The 17,777-nt window shown below is 47.7% G+C and overlaps 1 protein-coding gene across 1 annotated transcript in view; it reads right to left on the minus strand.

Annotated features, from left to right (window-relative positions):
- POLR2A (RNA polymerase II subunit A) overlaps positions 1-17,777 on the minus strand; it is a gene marked incomplete in the record, with an annotated part of 2,048,627 nt that overhangs the window by 1,349,618 nt on the left and 681,232 nt on the right.

The raw sequence follows: 17,777 nt of genomic DNA on the forward strand, positions 1-17,777 counted from the left end.
CTGCAGAGTGGGTAGGAATGCCCCCCACCACTTGTTTATGTACCACAAAACTGTGGTGTTGTCTGTCTTTACCAATAGTTGCCCTGGAAGAATAAGGCCTTTGAAGGCTGTCCGTGCATTCCATACAGCTAACATTTCTTTTTGACTGATATGCAGGTGCATTTGCTTTTGATTCCACTTGCCCTGAATGCACTGCCCAGCCATGTGAGCCCCCCCCTCGATGCGTATGTTAGGATTTGGGCAGCAGGGGTAGAGTGTTGTGGTTGCAGGCCTCTGCCCACCAAAGGAACTCTGTCCTTAAGCAAGGAATGATATGAATCATTGTTACAGGTCCTGAGAATGTTGACACCAAAGACTTTTAGGTACCATTGAAGTTTCCTCATATGCAGTCTTGCATATGGAATTAATAGAATACAAGAGGCCATGAACCCCAGAGCTTACAGTATTTTTCTTGCAGATAGGCAGGTTTTGGTGGCCAGTAGATTGAAGTAGATTGTCAAATAAATTTGTTTCTCTGGAGTGAGAAATGCCATCTGGGAAGTTGTATTTAAGCTGGAATACAATCTGTTGGCTGGGTACCAGTTGTGATTTCTTTTCGTTGATGGTGTACCCCAGTGAGGTTGGAAGTCTTTACAAATGCCAGGTGCTGTAGTAGCAAGTCCTGACTGTCCGCCTGAATCAGGCAATCGTATGGAAAAATCTGAATGCTTTTCTGCCTGCAATATACAATGGCTGGAGCTAGGCACTTTGCGAATACCCTGGGAGCAGTAGATAAGCCAAAGGGAAGTGCATGAGAACTGATGCTGCATACAGCCTGCTCTGAAGCATAGGTATTTCCTGCAAGATTCCCTTATGGGGATGTGCAGATAGGCTTCTTTTAAGTCTAGGGTTGCTATCCAGGAGTCCTTGGCTAGCATAGGAAGCAGCTATTGAAGAGTTAGCATTTTGAATTTTGGAACCAGTAGAAACGTGTTGAGACATATCCAGGATAGGACGCCAAGAGTTTTTTCTGGGAACCAGAAACAGTTGAATAAAAACCTTGTCCCTTTTGTTCTGCTGGGAGAGTTTTAATAGCCTTGATGCCAAGAGAAAGTACTTGCTTTTGGGCCTCTGCCCACTGGTTTAGGGGGAGGTTTGGCCATCCGCTTAGGGTTGGGAGTGAGTGGAAGTGGAATCTGTATCCCTGGGAAACAATGTGTAAGATACATCTGTCTTGGGTAATGTATTCCAAGTTTCTGGCATGCAGGGCAAGTTTCCCTCCTAAAGGTGCAAGTACTTGGGCAAGGCTTGGAAGAAGTAAGGATAAGTCACTGTGCCATTTTACCATAGGATGGTGGCTTACTCCTCCCAGTTTTGGACGTAGGAGCACTCCATTGCTTAGAGCTGTGCATAACCTGAGACCAATATCTTGGTGGTCTTCTGCCCCTGAGCTTGGACTGAGAAGGCCTGGAAGGGACTGGAAAAGACCAGCTTTTTTTGAAGGCCAATGCCTACTGCATCTAGGTGTCTGCACTTGTAAGAAATCTAACAGTTTGCATAGATTTAGCTTTCTCCTTCACTCTTGAGGAATTCTGCTCCATTACCAAATAAACGCTCTTGGTTTAATGGTGCATCCAGTAATTTTGCTTTGACATGATCTGGCAGGTTTTGTTCCTTAAGCCAAGCATGCGTTCTAAGAACAGACCCAGTGACAGCAGCCCTGCAAGATGCTTCTATGGCATTAAACCCACATTGCAAAGTATGTTTACCAACTTGGTTAGCAAAATGCATTAACTCTTGTAAAACTGTGTTCTGCACAATCAGGAATCATCATTTTCTGCTTAATTAGCTCCACAATATGCTGCTGATACTTTAACATATGAAATTGGCAATTTAAGGCCCTAATGGCAAGAGTAGCAGAGGTGTATACCTTCTTACCCCATCTGTCTAAAGCCCTAGAATCCCTGTCCGAAGGGGTAGGATTTTTGGCAGTTGTAGCCTTAATGCCTTCAGGTCCCTGGGAAATTGTCTCTAGATCCGCAGTAGGATTCTTAAAAAGGAATTTGTGGGAGTCAGACACTCTATAGTACCAGTCAGGTTTCCTAAGAGCTGGAGAGAAAGTATAAAGGGTAACGCTCAATTCCAAGAGGACATCTACAATTTCCAGAACAGGAGGGATAGCTAGAGGCCTATGCCGAGGCAAGTTTAAAAATTCTCTGAGTCTCTTTTTGGACTGAGTGATCCTGGCTCTCCCAGCAGAAATGCTCTAAGTGTATGCAGGGTTTCACCAAAAGAAAAATCTTCTGGAGGGGAAGCAGAGGGAATGGAATTCTCTCCATCAGAATTCCCATAGGTAGATAAGGGTATGTCCTAGTACTCAGAAGGATCAGAGTCAGACTCCTGATCAGAAGGAAAAAATCAGTTCTTGGTCTGAGGGGGAAGGCTGACTTCCCCTAATTAAGGTAATGAGGTCTTCAGGCATTCTAAGCATTTGTTTTTGTGGCATGTGGGCTTGAGAATGCGCTTTGACAGTCTGTTTCCTAGGCATAGTGCGAACTCTGGGCCTGAGAAATTCGGTATTTTTAGTTTGAAATGAAGTTGGTTTAATATGTAAATCGGAAAACCTGACTACACCCTCAGAAGCCCGTGCCTGCACAGTGGCTCCAGACCCATCCGAGGTAGACATCCACAGGTTCCATAGCCGAAGTAGCATCTCGTGGCATACCACACTCCGAATGGGTCTCAGTAGGGGCCTGCAAATCTGTAGAAGCAAAAATCAGGGGCTGCGAAAGTGCCTCACTGAGTATTGGCAGACTAGCGTAACGGTAGCGCCATCAGCAGTTTTGGACATATGCAGTCTGTCTTTATCCTTGCGTTTTTTCGCAAGATTGTTAGTCTGATGCCTTATCGAAGCCATTTCGGAGTACAGAAACAGAGCGCAAAAGAATTTGGCTGCAAAAATTGCCAGACAATGAATAGTTTGGGCGCTGATCAAGGCAAAAACAGCAAGGGATGTCGTGGTCTGGGCCTAAACAGGTGATGCAGTAAGAATTAAAATCGGAGAGGTATTTGCTTTCCACAGGGAAAAGCATTTTTTTCTGACATCGGTTAGAGCAAGAAAAAAGCATCCCCAAAGGGGTACTTATCTTTTAGCAGACTTCAGGTCTGAAACTCAAAATGAAAATTTCAGGAGGCGGCAGACTGGCACTTGCAAACTGCTTCTGCTTTGGGCACCGCACTGCAAGAAAGACTGGTGTAATGGTGTCGGCTGCATGTTTTATACCCCTGATGACCTGACATCATAGAGGAAGCGACAGCATCAAACGCAGAAATCCCAAGACTCTGGTATTCAGGCAGACTGAGGGCTACCTTGCAGGCAGATACCCCAAATGTGAGGACTGCAGCAGTGAAACACGAACATCCCTGTCCCCTTTGTTCTACTGGGGCAGGTTGAATATCCCAGATATTGAGCAGGGAATGTACTTGCTTTTGAGCCTCTGCCCACTGGTTTGGAGGAAGGTCTGGAAACCTGCTTGGGGTTGGCAGTGAATGGAATTAGAATCCGTACCCCTGGGATACAATGTTTAGAACCCATTGATCCTGAGTAATGGACATCCAGTTTTTTGCATGAAGGGCAAGGTTTCCTCCTAGGGGTGCAAGTAATTGGGCAGGGCTTGGAAGGATAATTGAAAAATCATTGTGAACTTTTTCCATAAGGGGGTGGCTTACCACTTCCTGTTTTTGAGGTGGGAGCACTCCATTGTTTAGATCTCTGCATACCCAGAGACTGTAGTCTTGGTCCGATTCCCCTGGGTTTGGGCTGAGAAGGCCTGGAAGGGGCTGGAAAGAGCCAGTTTTTAGAAGGCCAATGCCTACTGAACTACTACTGGCTGCACTTGTAAGAATTCTTTAACAGTTTGCATAGATTTAGCTTTTTCTTTCATCTTTTTAAGAACCTCTTCTGCTTTGGTGCCAAACTATCCTGATTTAAAGGAGTGTCTAGTAATTTTGATTTGACATGATCTGGCAAGGTTTATTCCTTCAGCCAGGCATGCCTTCTTAGTACAGACCCAGTGATTGCAGCCCTGCAAGATGCTTCTAGGGCATCAAAGCCACACTGCAAAGTACGCTTACTAACTTGGTTTGCAGAATGCATTAAGTCTTGTAAATCTTTATTTTCTGCACAATCTGGAAATATCAAATTTTTTTGTTTAATTAGTTCCACATGTTGCTGGTACTTCAACATGTGAAACTGGCAATTCAATGCCCTGATGGCAAGAGTTGCAGAGGTATACACCTTCTTACCCAATTTGTCTAAAGCTCTGGAATTCCTGTCTGAAGGTGCAGGGTTTTTGGCTGTAGTAGCCTTAATACCTTTAGGTTCCTGGGAAATGGTCTCTGGATCTGCAGTAGGATTCTTAAGAGAAATTTGTGAGAACCAGGTACGCTGTAGTACCGGTCAGGTTTTGTTGGGGTTGGTGGTAGTGTCTGGAGTAAAACTGGATTCCATGAAGACATCTATAACATCCAGGACAGGGAGTATAGCTAGAAGCCTGTGCTGAGGCTAATCTAAACATTCTCAGTCTCTTTTTAGACTGAGGGTAGTCCTGGCATTCCCAGCAGAAATGCTCTCAAAGTATGCGAGGTTTACCAAAATAAAAATCCTTTGTAGGGGAGGGAAAGGGAATGGATTCCTCTGAATCCTCATAGGTTGACGAGGGCATGTCCCAGTAATCAGAAGGGTATAAAGGTCTTCAGCCATTCTAAGTATTTGTTTTTGCAGCATGGGAGCTTGAGCATATGCTTTGGTCGATTTTCTAGGTGCAGTGCATACTCTGGCCCTGAGAAACTCCATAGTTTTAGCTAAAAACTAAGTTGTTGGTTTAATGAGAACATCAGTAGGTTGGAATACACCCTCAGAAGCCAGTGCCTGCACAGCGGCTCCGTATGCATCCAAGGTGGAGACATCCGCAGATTCCATATTCGAAGCATCTAGCGGCACACCGGACTCAGAATGAGTCTCAGTAGAGGCCTGTGAATCTGTAGAAGTGGGCATCAGGGGCTGTGAAAGCAACTCAGAGAACCGGTGGACTAGTTTACCGGAAGAGTCAGACAGTTTTGGACGTATGCGGTCAGTCTTTCTTTATCCTTACGGTTTTTTTTCAGAAGATCGGTAGTCAGATGGCTCATCGAATCCTTTTCAGAATAGGGAGAACGACAGCGAAAGAATTTAGTGACAAAACTAGCCAGACGATGAATAGTTCAGGCTTTGAACAAGGCACAAAACAGACAGCAAGGAACATCGTGGTCTGGGCCTAAACAGGTGACAGTAAAAATAAAAATCTGAGGTATTTGCTTTCCACAGGCTGGACAATTAACTTTTTCAGACATCTGTTTGAGGAAGAAAAAAGGATACCCCAACGGGGTACTTAGAAGACTTCATATCTGAAACTCTAAAAACTAACATTTCAGTAGGCAGCTGACCGGCACTTGCGAACTGCTTCAGACACTGCATGGCAAGAAAAGCTGATGTAATGTCGGCTGCATGTTTTATACCCCTGACGACTTGACGTCATGGAAGCAGCGACAGCATCCGATGAAGGAATCCCAAGACTCTGGTATTCAGGCCGACTGAGGGCTACCTGCAGGCAGATAACCCAAATGTGATGACTGCAACAGTGAAACACGAAGAACATCTATGGTTATGGTAAGATTTTACACAACTATTCTACGTCCTAATCCTATGCCGCAGTATTCTAGTTGAGAGTACCACAGCTTAAATGGATGAAAGGATGGTTGATGCTGAAGAGGATTCTAAAGCCCTGTAGGATTGCCCTGGCAAATCCTGCCCGTGCTCTTGAAACCTGGTCAAGTTTGTAATGTTTGGTGAAAGTGTGGATAGTGGACCATGTGGCTGCTTCCATAATGGATGCAGCATCCAGACCTTTAATGAAAGACTTGGAGGTGGCCACAGCCCTAGTGGAATGGGCCTTTACACCCACTGTTTTTTTTTTTTTTTTTTCCCCATTGTAGTAACAGTTTTCCTGATTCAGCAAGCGATGTTTTGTTTGGAGACTGCCTTGCCCAGGGCTCTGGGGTGAAAGGATACAGAGCTGCTTAGACTTCCTAATAGCTCTGGTTTTGTCCAGGTAGAATCTAAGTTGCCTGTGCACATCCAAGGAGTGCAGTATCTTCTCCCCTTTTAGTGGGGAGGGCAAGAAGATTGGTAAGTGGACAGATTGGTTAAGGGACAAATCACTGACCACCTTGGGCATAAAGAAGGGATTGGTTCGCAGGGTGACTGTGGAAGGTGTAGGGAGGGCAGGCCATTAAGGCCTGCAACTCTGACACCCTTCTGGCTGAAGTGACAGCTACTAGGACAGTTTTCCATGTACACATCTTTAGGGAAGAAGTCCCAGCCAGTTCGAAAGGGTGTTGGGTTCGTTTTTCCAGGATGCAGTTAAGGTCCCAGGGCGAAGGGATAGGTTTATTTGGTGGTCTTATGTGCGAGATCTCTTTAAGAGCTTTACGTCTAGCCTGGCTAGCAAGGGGGGGGGGAATCAAGGGACAAGCAAGCTGATATAGCAGAAAGGCGTACTTTCACTGAAAAGTAGGAAAGTCCACTTTTAATCAATTGATAAGTGAGAACAAGGGGGGCATCTGCAGAACAAGGGTCACTTCCCTTACCCAGACACCCACTTTATAAAGCTTTCCCACTTAGCTAAGATCTTCTGTTGGTAAGTTCCCTTGCCTCCCTTATGACTGAAAGCACATCCTCTTAGCAGTGGTGTCTGAAGGGGATCAAAAGTTTATCACCCACAGAGTCAGGGATAACATCTGCAAGTGTGGGAGTTCCTCTGTCTGGTCTCAGTAGGTCCACCTAATTTGTAGTGACTGCCCTTGGCTAAATTGAGAAGTAGGGGGAGCCAGTGCTGCCTTGGCCAGTAGGGTGTCACTAACTGGATTTTTGGTTTGTCGTCCTGGATTTTCAGGACGACTTTCTGAATCATTGGGAAAGGGGGGAGGCATAAAGAAACTTCCCCTCCTAAGAGATGGTGAAAGCATCCACTCTCCACGCTAGAGGGGAGTAGGTCTGCAGCTGCCTGTTCTGGGGGGAGGCAATCAGGTCTATTTGTGGAGTACCCCACCTATGGACTATGTCTAGGAAGACTACCCCCCCCCCCCCGTCCAGCATCCATTTGTGCTGTGGAGAGGAAATCCTGCTTAGATCTGCTTGCTTGTTGTCCTGTGAGGGGATGTAGTCTGCCTGCAAAACCAAGTTGTGGGGAGAGGCTAGGTCCCATATCAGCAGTGTCAGCCTGCACAGCTGGTAGGCCTTTGTTCCAGTTTGAGGTACTACATGACAGTGGTATTGTCATTATCAGGAGCATCCCTGGTACAAGGGGAATAAAGGTCTTTAGAGCTAGGAAGACTGCTGTCATTTCCCGACACTGACATGCTTGGACTGTAGAGAAGGGTGCCAGTTTTCCTGGACCATGAACGATGGCAGTGTTGCTCCCCAACCTGAATCTGAGGCATCTGTATGCAGTGTTTGGGTTGGGGTGGGGGGGTTGAAGTGCGAGTCCTGGGTTTAGTTGGACTTGCTGGATCCACTAGCTGATTTGTCTTTAGACAGGGAAGGAGGGGAATAACCTGTTCTAAGTGATGTAGGTGTTGGGACTAAGTTTTGGAAGTACCACTGTAGATTGTGCATGGGCATTCTGGCCAGCGGTAGCATGGGGGTGGTTGTTGCCTTTAAGCCCAGGAGACTAAGAAATTGCCTTGCCGTCACCTTCTGGGATTGAAGGATTTCCTGGAAGTGGGAAGTCAGGGACAGCCTTGTCCTGTGGGAGAAAGGCTTTCATTTTATCCGTTCTGATTCTGCAGCCTAGGAAAATCTTGTCCTGACCTGGGTTCAAGGAAGACATTGGGAGGTTGATGGTAAGCCCTAGGTTTTGCAGAAGGCACACGGTGAAGTGCAGATGCCTTGAGAAGGTATCTTTGGACTCTGCTAGTATTAGGATGTCATCCAGATATGGGTAAATCTGGATTCCCTGAGTTCTGCAGAAGGTAATGGCTGGGGCTAGGCACTTTGTAAGGTCTCTGGGGGGGTGCAGTGGATAAACGAAAGGCAAGGCAGTAAATTGGAAATGAGAGGAAGATCCAGAGAAACGCAGGAATTGTGTGTGGGAAGTCCTGATGGGAATGTACAAGTAGGCTTTTTAGGACCAGGGTGCCCACAAAGGCCTTGGCTGTGATAAGAGGCAGAGTGGGGAGTGACAGCATTTTGAAGGAGGGACAATCTTCTTTGGGGACCAAGAAGAGACGGAAGTAGAATCCCTTTCCTTCCTGTCCTGATGGGACAGGTTCTACGGTGCCTAGCTTTAGCGGGTCAGACAAAACTTGCAGTAGGAGATGAATTTGGTTTTCTGGGGGGGGTACCTTTCCTGGGTGTTGAATCTCTTTCCTTCCCGTCCTGATGGGACAGTTCTACGGTGCCTAGCTTTAGCGGGTCAGACAAAACTTGCGGTAGGAGATTAATTTGGTTTTCTGGGGGGAAAATACCTTTCCTGGGTGTTTTTTCTTTCCAGGATAGGAAGTACCCTTTTTGGATAATGCCTAGGACCCATTGGTCTGTGGTGATGGATTGCCAGAGGGGGAGACGGTGGGCAAGGCAGTCACATTATTGGGACCTCCTCTGTCCTGAAAGGGTTGTCTGGGCTGAGGAGGTGGTGTAGTATGTCTGGATGTGGTAGGTTTTCTTGCACCTCTTGGATCCAGAAGAGGAAGCAGCTGAGGAGGGTTACGTCTTACAAAAGTGGTTTTAGCAGGGTTCCTGTAATACTCAGAAATGGGGGACACCAGCAGATGTTTGATGTCATGTAAATCTTTACTTTTTTTTCCTGCAGATTCTTGAAGAGGTTTGCAGATAGTTCCCCAAAAAGGAAATTGTGATCCAGGGGGGCTTCCAAGATTTTGGACCTGAAGTCTTGTGGTAGATTCTGGAGGAGTACCTCCTGAGGACAGAAGTAGATGCTGCAGAGCGGGCACATGCTTCTGCAGCATCGTAGCTGCATCTGATGGAGTTGCCTGGCTACTTGCTGAGGCAGGGACATTTTGGAGGTAATGCCACACAATGGGACTGTCAGGAATAGAAGCCAGCATGAAGGAGACTGAGACACTATGTCTAGGGCATACTTCATCGTGTGGGTCTGATAATTTATGGCTCAAAGCCAAAAGGGAGGATGTGTATACCTTCTTTCCTATCCTATATGTGGGTAGAGGGGAAGCGCAGTCTAGACTGTTTAGCAAGAGCGGTGGCGGGGGGTGTTAACTAGGAACTTTTGCTCTTCTGACACTTTATAGAAGCGGTCAGGGTGCTTAGGGGCCGTAGGCTGGGGCCTTAGAAGCTGAACTAAAGCCATCCAAGTCAGTAGGTAGCACCAGAGAGACAGCTGAAGGGGAGGGTGATTCCACTTGGAGCTCAAAGTTCCTCTTTTGGGAAGTACCCCATCTGAAGTAATTTCACCTTGATGTTCTCACCAAAGGTAATATCCTCAGGGGGAGAATCCCCTTCCACAGATTCCTCATCAGGAGAATACTACTCCTGGGAAGAAGCAATCAGAAGTATAATGAAATAAGAGTCCTCTGAGGAAGAAAAGGAAGAATCATGCTCTTCCTCCCCAATCTGAGAGGTCATTGGTGGGAGGGAAAATGCAGGCCTAGGGCAGAGTACTGGGAGCTGAGGCTGAAGGCCTAAAGGCCATAAAGGCCTGCACGAGAGAAGTAAGCTTGCCAATCTGGTATGACTTCTGGAGAAAGGGCATGCTTGTTTTTTTGGCCAGGGTGGAGGTAGGAACTGACCTGGCGTCAGGTTTTGAAGTCAACATTTCCGAAGTCTGGATCCTGGTCGGAGGTACCACAGAAACTGGTTCCCCTTCAACAGGTAGTTGGTGTCTGGGCAAGCTCCGAGGACATGTCATTCGTTGGCTGTGCAATGGCTTCTTCAAAGGAAGTCACTGAAGTAGACAGAACTTGCCAAGTGCTCCTCAAATCCTAGATCAGCAGTTGGCGGGGCGTTGGTAAGCAGAGCAGTAGGCAAGGAAGGCCTAGGAATATTGGTCTTTTGTGGAGGTTTGGATGTGGCCTCCAATGCAGTATCCATTCTAAGGGCCAACGGTTTAAAATGAGAAGTTATGTACCTACCATAACTTTCCATGTTAGTTGTCTTCTCTCGCCTTCTTTCTTGCTTGATGGGTTCGGAGCCGATCCTCGGCTCCGACTCGGCACTTGCTAAGCTCGAGAGTCACTTTTACCAGCTCGAGGCAGCCCCATATCCCATGATGCAAGGCGGTAAGTACCCAGATCTCGTTTGATGACAAAAGGGCAATAGCACCTAGCATAAAAACTTCCAAAAGGAAGAAAGAAGGAGAGAAAAAACCTGCAGGATGGTAGAAGGACCAGCTCTGTATGGTCTTCAGAAGTATAACTCCTTGTAGAGAAAAGGTCTGTCCAGGTCCGGGGGAAGGAGGGAGGGTCGCAAGAAAAAAGGCGAGAGAAGACAACTAACATGGAACGTTATGGTAGGTACATAACTTCTCAATGTTAAGTTGTCAATCTAGCCTTCATTCTTGCTTGATGGGACCGCGTCCCTAGCACCTCTATCCTGGGTGGCTCAATGGAACAGACTCTTGAGAACTGTAGAGCCAAAGCTGGCTCTATCCCTGGAGGCCAAATCCAATTTGTAATGGGAAACAAAGGTATGAGGAGTGGCCCAAGTGGCTGCTGCACAAATAGTGTCTAAAGGAAGTCTAGCTTGAAAGGCTGTAGAAGTAGCTAAGCTTCTGGTTGAATGTGCTTTTGGTTTCGAGCACAGCTGTTTTCCCCTGAGCCGATAAATTTCAGAGATGACAGAAGAAAGCCATCTAGACAAGGTCACTTTTGAGACAGGAAGGCCTTTCTTGTTATCAGCATAGGAAACAGAGTTGATCGGATTTCCTGAATTGTTTTGTTCTGTCCAAATAATATCTGAGTTGGCGGTGGACATCAAGATAATGCAATTTTTGTTCCGATATGTTTAAATAGTTTGGAAAAAATACAGGGAGATCAATGGCTTGATTCAAATTAGTCTTTGAAGCGACCTTAGGCAAAAAGGTCGGATTAGTTCTCAATGATACCCTGTCTTTGTGGAAGACCAAATAGGGGGGGCGAACAGATAGAGCATGAAGTTCAGACACCCTCCTAGCTGATGTAATAGCAACCAGGAATAAAGTTTTCCATGAAAGAAATTTCAGGGAACAAGAAACAGCTGGCTCGAAGGGGGGAAGAATCAAGGATGTCAGCACTAAATTTAGGTCCCATTGAGGAGGAGGACTCCTGACTGGAGGCTTCAGAAGGAAAATTCCTTTCAAGAAGGCTTTACAAAGCCTGTGGGACATAATGTTGTGATCTGCGAACCTGACATGAAAGTTCGAGATAGCAGCCAACTGAACTTTGACTGTGGAAGAAGAGGAGCCCGCATGAAATATCTCCGCTAAGAAATCCAAAACTGCTTGAACTAGAGCAGTGAAGGGATCAATATTCTTGGCTTTAGCCCAATAAGAAAAACGTTTCCATTTGCTAGTATAAATCCTCCTGGTAGAGGATTTTAAGGAAGCTACTATGATGTCTCTAACAGGGTTAGAGATCATAGGAAGCCTGGCTAAGGAAGGAAGTGGAGCAACCATGCTGTGAGGTTGAGAGAAGGGATAGACCGGTGCAGTTGACCGGATTGGTGAATCAGAAGATCTGGCACTGGGTCCAGATGCCACGGCTGCACCAAAATTGTGACGATGAAGGAACGGAAACCAAATTTGTCGAGGCCAATAAGGAGCAATGAGAATCAATTTGGCTCTCAAAACGGTTGCTTTCTGGATAACTTGAGGGATCAGAGGAAAAGGAGGAAAGGCATAAAGAAGTCCCTGGGGCCAATCCTGGGTCAGAGCGTCTCTGGGGGGATGGCCTGGCAATGGGGAGAGAGAGAAGAAGTCTGGGCATTTGCTGTTTTGGGGAGTAGCAAAAAGATCGCAACATGGGCGACCCCATTCCAGAAAAATCTCTTCCACTATAGATTGTTTGAGAGACCACTCGTGAGGCATGAGAATAGCTCTGCTCAATCTGTCCGCTAAAATGTTGGTTTTCCCAGGGATATGCGTTGCTACCAGAAACCGATGAGAGGAGATCGCCCATTGCCAAAGTCTGAGCGCTTCTCGACACAAGGGGTAGGACTTGGTTCCGCCCTGTTTGTTGATATACCAAACTACAGACATGTTGTCTGTGTGGACTGCAATTGTCCCTAAGGGAAGAAAGTTGTTGAGGGCTTGCAACGTTAAAAGCACTGCTCTTATCTCTAGGACATTTATGCGCAGGTGGTATTCGAAAGGTTGCCAAGTCCCATGAACCATCCTGCCCTGATAATGCCCCCCCCACCCTATCAGGGAGGCATCCGTAGTGACAGTGGCTACCAGGGATGGGGGTACAAAGTGTCTGCCTTGGTGAATCTGGGGAGAAGTGATCCACCAAGCAAGATGATTTTTGCAAATCTGTCACCAGTATTTGGTGACGCATTGGAAGTTGTTGGTAAGACCACTGAGTGAACAACATCCATTGAAGAAGGCGCATATAGAAGCGAGCCAGGGGAAGAAGGGTAATGGCCACAGCCATGAGGCCTAACACCTTTAGAACCATTCTGGCCTGTACCTTCCTGTTGGCTAGAATGATCCTGACGTGACTTTGAATGTCTGAGATTCTTTGATCTGTAAGGGTAGCTGACATCCGAACAGTGTTTAAGTTTGCGCCTATGAAAGTAATAGACTGGCAGGGCAATAAGGATGATTTTTCGGAGTTGATCGAGATGCCCAATTGAGAACAAAGATTTATTGTGTAATCCCTGGCTTGAAGAAGCTGATGCCTGGTGGTGGCTGAAAGGAGCCAGTCGTCGAGATACGGAAATACCTGGAATCCTTGACGTCTCAGGTGAGCCGTGACCACTGCCATACATTTGGTGAACACTCTGGGGGCTGTAGTGAGATCAAAGGGCAGGGCTCTGAATTGAAAATGACTGGACCCCAGCCGAAAGCGGAGAAATCTCCTGGAGCGTCTGAATTTTTATGTGATAGTATGCATCCTGAAGATCTATTGAGCACATCCAGTTGTCCTTCTGTAAGAAGGGCAGAATTGACTGAAGAGTGACCATACTTGAGTCTGCTGAGATCCAATATTGGTCTCCAGTCTCCCGTCTTTTTGGGTACCAAAAAGAACCTTGAGTAGATTCCGGGCTCTGAATGATCTGTTGTAACTGGCTGAATGGCTCTTTTTTGCAGTAGTTTTAAGACTTCTAACTCTGCAATATCCCTTAGACCGGGTGGTACATCTGGAAGGGAATTCGAGTGATAAAAGGGACTTTCCTCGAAAGGAATTTTGTAACCCTCGGATATGATCGACTGTACCCATCTGCCTTGAGTGAGGGAACGCCAGGCATCTGGGTACAGCGATAATCTTCCCCCGACTGCCTCCAAGGATGGACAGCCGGGCAACACCTCAGGGATGCTGAAAGGGCTTGTCAGAGAGAGGCTCTCCGCTTCTCTGGTTTTCTGGACCCCCTCTGCCTCTAGAGCGGCGTCTGTTATTGTTACCCCCTCTGCCTCTAGGGGTAAACTGACCACGTGTATCCGGCGTGACTCCTTGGGATTTGTGGAACCACATTTTGCCACCCCTTCTGCCCTTTGGGGTAAGGTCTAGAAGGGGTGGAAAAACAGACCCCTACGGCAGAAAGAGTCTTGCCGTCCTGCTCACACCTGGTCAACGTTTCCATCACTTGAGGGCCAAACAAAGCTGACCCATCAAAGGGAGAGTTTGTGAAGGACGCCTTAAAGGGATCTGCAAAATTACAGAGCCGCATCCAGGCTTGGCGTCTAAGAGCCACACCTGTACCTGCGGCCCTACTCGCTCCATCTGCAGCATATGATATCAGTCGCATGGAGGAGTTAGCAATAGAATTAAGGGTTCCTAGCTGTGAAGCAATTTTTTCTTGAGCCCCTGCAGCTGTAGGATCCTGTACTACTTCACCTAGCTCCTTAAGGATACCCCTCTGGAGTCTGGTGAAGTGACACAGGTAGTTCAGCGAACGCATAGCAAAGGTCGCTGACGAGAACATCCGCTTACCATACCTATCCGTGGTCCTAGAGTCCTTATTAGGAGGATGGACAGGTACGGAAGGATCTGCAAGTTCCTTCTTAGTGGCAGCCGCCACCACCATGGCATCAGCAGGGACACCTTTCGTGAGGAATAGCTTGTCCGACGGGGCAGTAATAAATTTAGAAGGCCTCCTAGGGACTGGCTCTCCACAGTCAGGAGCAGCCCACGCCTTTCGAGCAATAACCTGCATAAGGGGGTCGAAAGGCGGAGACACCCAGGAGGTGGAGGGCCGAGATCCAAATGCCTCCAGGTATACCGACTCATCCTCAGAGGGATTATTGGTGGGCCAGTTTCCCCTCTGTCTAAGGAGTTCTAGGATGTCTGAAAATGAGACATCCTCAGAGGGGGATCTTGGGGATCCCTCTGACTCATCCAAGTCAGTATCTGAAGTGATAGACTCGGGGGAGTCTACGTGTTTCCTCTTACAGGTCCTCTTCCGCGGAGGATCTCCTGACTGATCAGGAGAATCCTCGGAAGAGGGGGTTCTTCCCAGTGGGGAAACCTGAGGCGGAGGATCTCTGGGTCCGAGAGCAAGAGAAGTGACAGAGATATCGACAGGCACCATAGAGGGAGGAGCTAAGGGAACAGACTGCTGGCTGAGTCCAGTGGCCAGCACACTTCATCACCTCGAAGGCTCCCCTCCCAGGGAGGTCCGAGAGAACCCGTTCCGAAGAACCAGGAACTCCAGGACCCACCGAAAGGGAAGGTTCCGAGGCAGATGTCTGAGCAGAGCTCACCAAGGCCGAGGCTCCAAGGGGAAGAGTGGGGTCGGACAAGGGTCCGATGCCACTCACCCCCTCGGAGGAGACCAGGGAAGCCCGACCACCGAATCCCTCTAAGGAAGGTCTCGAAGAGGAGATAAGAGTAGAGGCTGAAGGAGCAGAAGGGGGTATCTGTCCCTCAGCCGTAGCAGAAACCATTCCCGAAGACTCCAACTCCAAACTCTGGGGTAGAGTCGAAGGAGGAACTGCAATGGGGTGTGGACTAATAGTCTGTTGAGACGGACTATGTAGCATCTGGGCCAGTGCCTGTGATTTTAATAATCTACTGACCACTCTCTAAATCATGGTCAGAAAGCCTGGATGACCGGCTCTGATGGCTCCGTTCCGAGAGGAGAGAAGCCGGAGCCGAGAGTATCGGCTCCAAGGAAGGGGACCTGGACCTCTTCCTCGAAGGAACCATCGGAGCCGACGAAACCATTGATGCTGTCGGAGCAGATAACTTTTCGGCGCCGACGGAAGGTCTCGATGTATCGGCTCCAGCCGGAGCCGATACAGTCATAAAAGTAAGGGTGTCGGAGCCGGTCGGCGCCAACACCGAAGCCTGGGCCACATGGTGGTCGGAGCCAGTCGGAGCAGACACCGATGTGACCGAACCAGTATCGGCACAGATAGCCATCGGTGCCGAGGATTTGTGTAAACTAGGATCGGCTCCAGCCGGAGCCGATCTCGACTCTGAAAGAGTCGGAACAGAGGCCGCAGGCTTAGGAACAGGAGCCTGGGCCTTGGAAGACTTAGTCTTAGTCGGGGCCGGCTTAGCCGGAGAGCCCTCCGGTTTAAGAAGGCCCCTCAAAATCAATTTATTTCTTCTCTCCTGCAGGACTCTCTGGCTAAAAGAATAACATATAGCACAGGAGTCCTGGAGGTGAAGAGGCCCCAGGCAGTACAGGCAAGAAGTGTGACAGTGTCAGAGACATCTTCTGACAGCACGAGTCACACTTCTTAAAGCCTGAGACCCTTTCCTTAGACATGGTGTAACACAAAAACACACACAACACCTGTCCAAGAAAAATTATGTTATCCCAAAAAGAAAAACTAATCTCTCGCATACACACACACACACACCCTAACAGGGGGGGGGGGATGGGATGGGATGGGAGAAGCCTGACTAAAAGTTTTAAAGAGAGAGGGAAATTTTAGTCAGAATGGGACTAAAACTAGTCTAAAACTATTAAAATTAAAGTTAAAGTAGAAAAAGGGGCAAAAACAGTAGTGTATAAATCACTTACCAGGAGCTGGTAAAAGGAGGACCTCATCAGCAAAGCGGCAAACGAGATCTGGGTACTTACCGCCTTGCATCATGGGATATGGGGCTGCCTCGAGCTGGTAAAAGTGACTCTCGAGCTTAGCAAGTGCCGAGTCGGAGCCGAGGATTGGCTCCGAACCCATCAAGCAAGAATGAAGGCGAGATTGACAACTTAACATCGCTGGTTTTCTAGGTAGAAGTTTAAAGTGGCCAGGCGGCTGCGTAGGGTCTTCGGCACAAATGACTAACATATTGAACAGGATGAATGGTTGTGTTCCCGGCCCAAGCAAAAAACGCACCTATCATGGGCGTCTTTATGGGATATCTGGCGCCTGCACTGGCACTTTCCTTTTGCCTGACATTAGCTAAAGGCTACAACAACCAAGCCTAAGCAATAATCAGTAAAAGAAAAAAACTGAAACCCAATGGGTTATAGCTTTGATACGTCTGAAGGAACAACCGTGCAATGTGTAGGTCATCCGCGGCTGAAAAGCTCTGGGGATTGTGCATGCAGACGTCACATTTCAGTCCCCAGATTTATGGTCTTACGCCTGGAAATCTCACGCACGCTGCAACAGCCAAGCTGAAGTTTTAGCATAGGAGCCGACATACGAGTCACCTGAGGGCAGGAAATCCCACAACTAGAATAATGCAACATAGGAATAGGACATAGTACAGTTGTGTATACTTACCATAAATGTAGATGTTAGAGTGTACTCACTGTTGCAGTCACTTGTGGGTTATCCCTGCTGTGGTAGCCCTCGGCTGGCCCGAATACCAGAGTCAATGTTTTTCTGCCTCTGCTGCTATCACCTGTAATCTGACATCAGGAAGCCAGTGCTATAAAGCAAGGCAGCCGACGCATTACATCAGTTTTTCTTGCCGTAACCCGTCAGAAGCACAAGGAAATAAGGTAAAGTGGTCCTGGTGGCTAAAAGCCACCGTGATAAGCTTATGTCCTCCTAGGGAAAGAGGATATAAGGGGGAAGGAGAAAGGAAGGTCAGGACTGCAACAGTGAACGGTCACACATCTACATTTATGGCAAGTGTACACAACTGTACCATGTTCTTTGTGGTTGACTGTTGCAGTCATCACCTGTGGGAGGATTCCCAAAGCTGAGGAGAGGGATGCAAGAATTAGAGCCCTAGGCATTAGTCAGTAAGCCCTGCAGAGGCAAACCTTACCTTAGACTTAGAGAAAAGAGGTAGGTGGCAATGCTTTGCAAAGGTATGGACAGAGGTCCAGGTGGCAGCTTCCAAGATGACCCTGGTGGAAACTCCTCTGAGGAATGCTGTGGAAGTGGAGGCTGCTCTAGTGGAATGGGTACGAATAGACTTAGGGGGTGATTTCCCGTGTAGTCTGTAGCAGGAATGGACACATACCCATTTGGAAATGGTCTGCTTGGAAATGGGCTTCCCCTCTGCCCCTGGAGCAAAGCCGACAAGAAGCTGGTCTGTCTTTCTGAGGGGTTTAGTACAGTCCAAGTAGTATTCAAGTTGCCTGTGCACATCTAGTGAGTACAGAATTCTTTCCTCCC

Source organism: Protopterus annectens, chromosome 7.part0, assembly GCF_019279795.1.
Source record: "Protopterus annectens isolate FY-2018-M chromosome 7.part0, PAN1.0, whole genome shotgun sequence".
Lineage (NCBI taxonomy): Eukaryota > Metazoa > Chordata > Ceratodontiformes > Protopteridae > Protopterus > Protopterus annectens.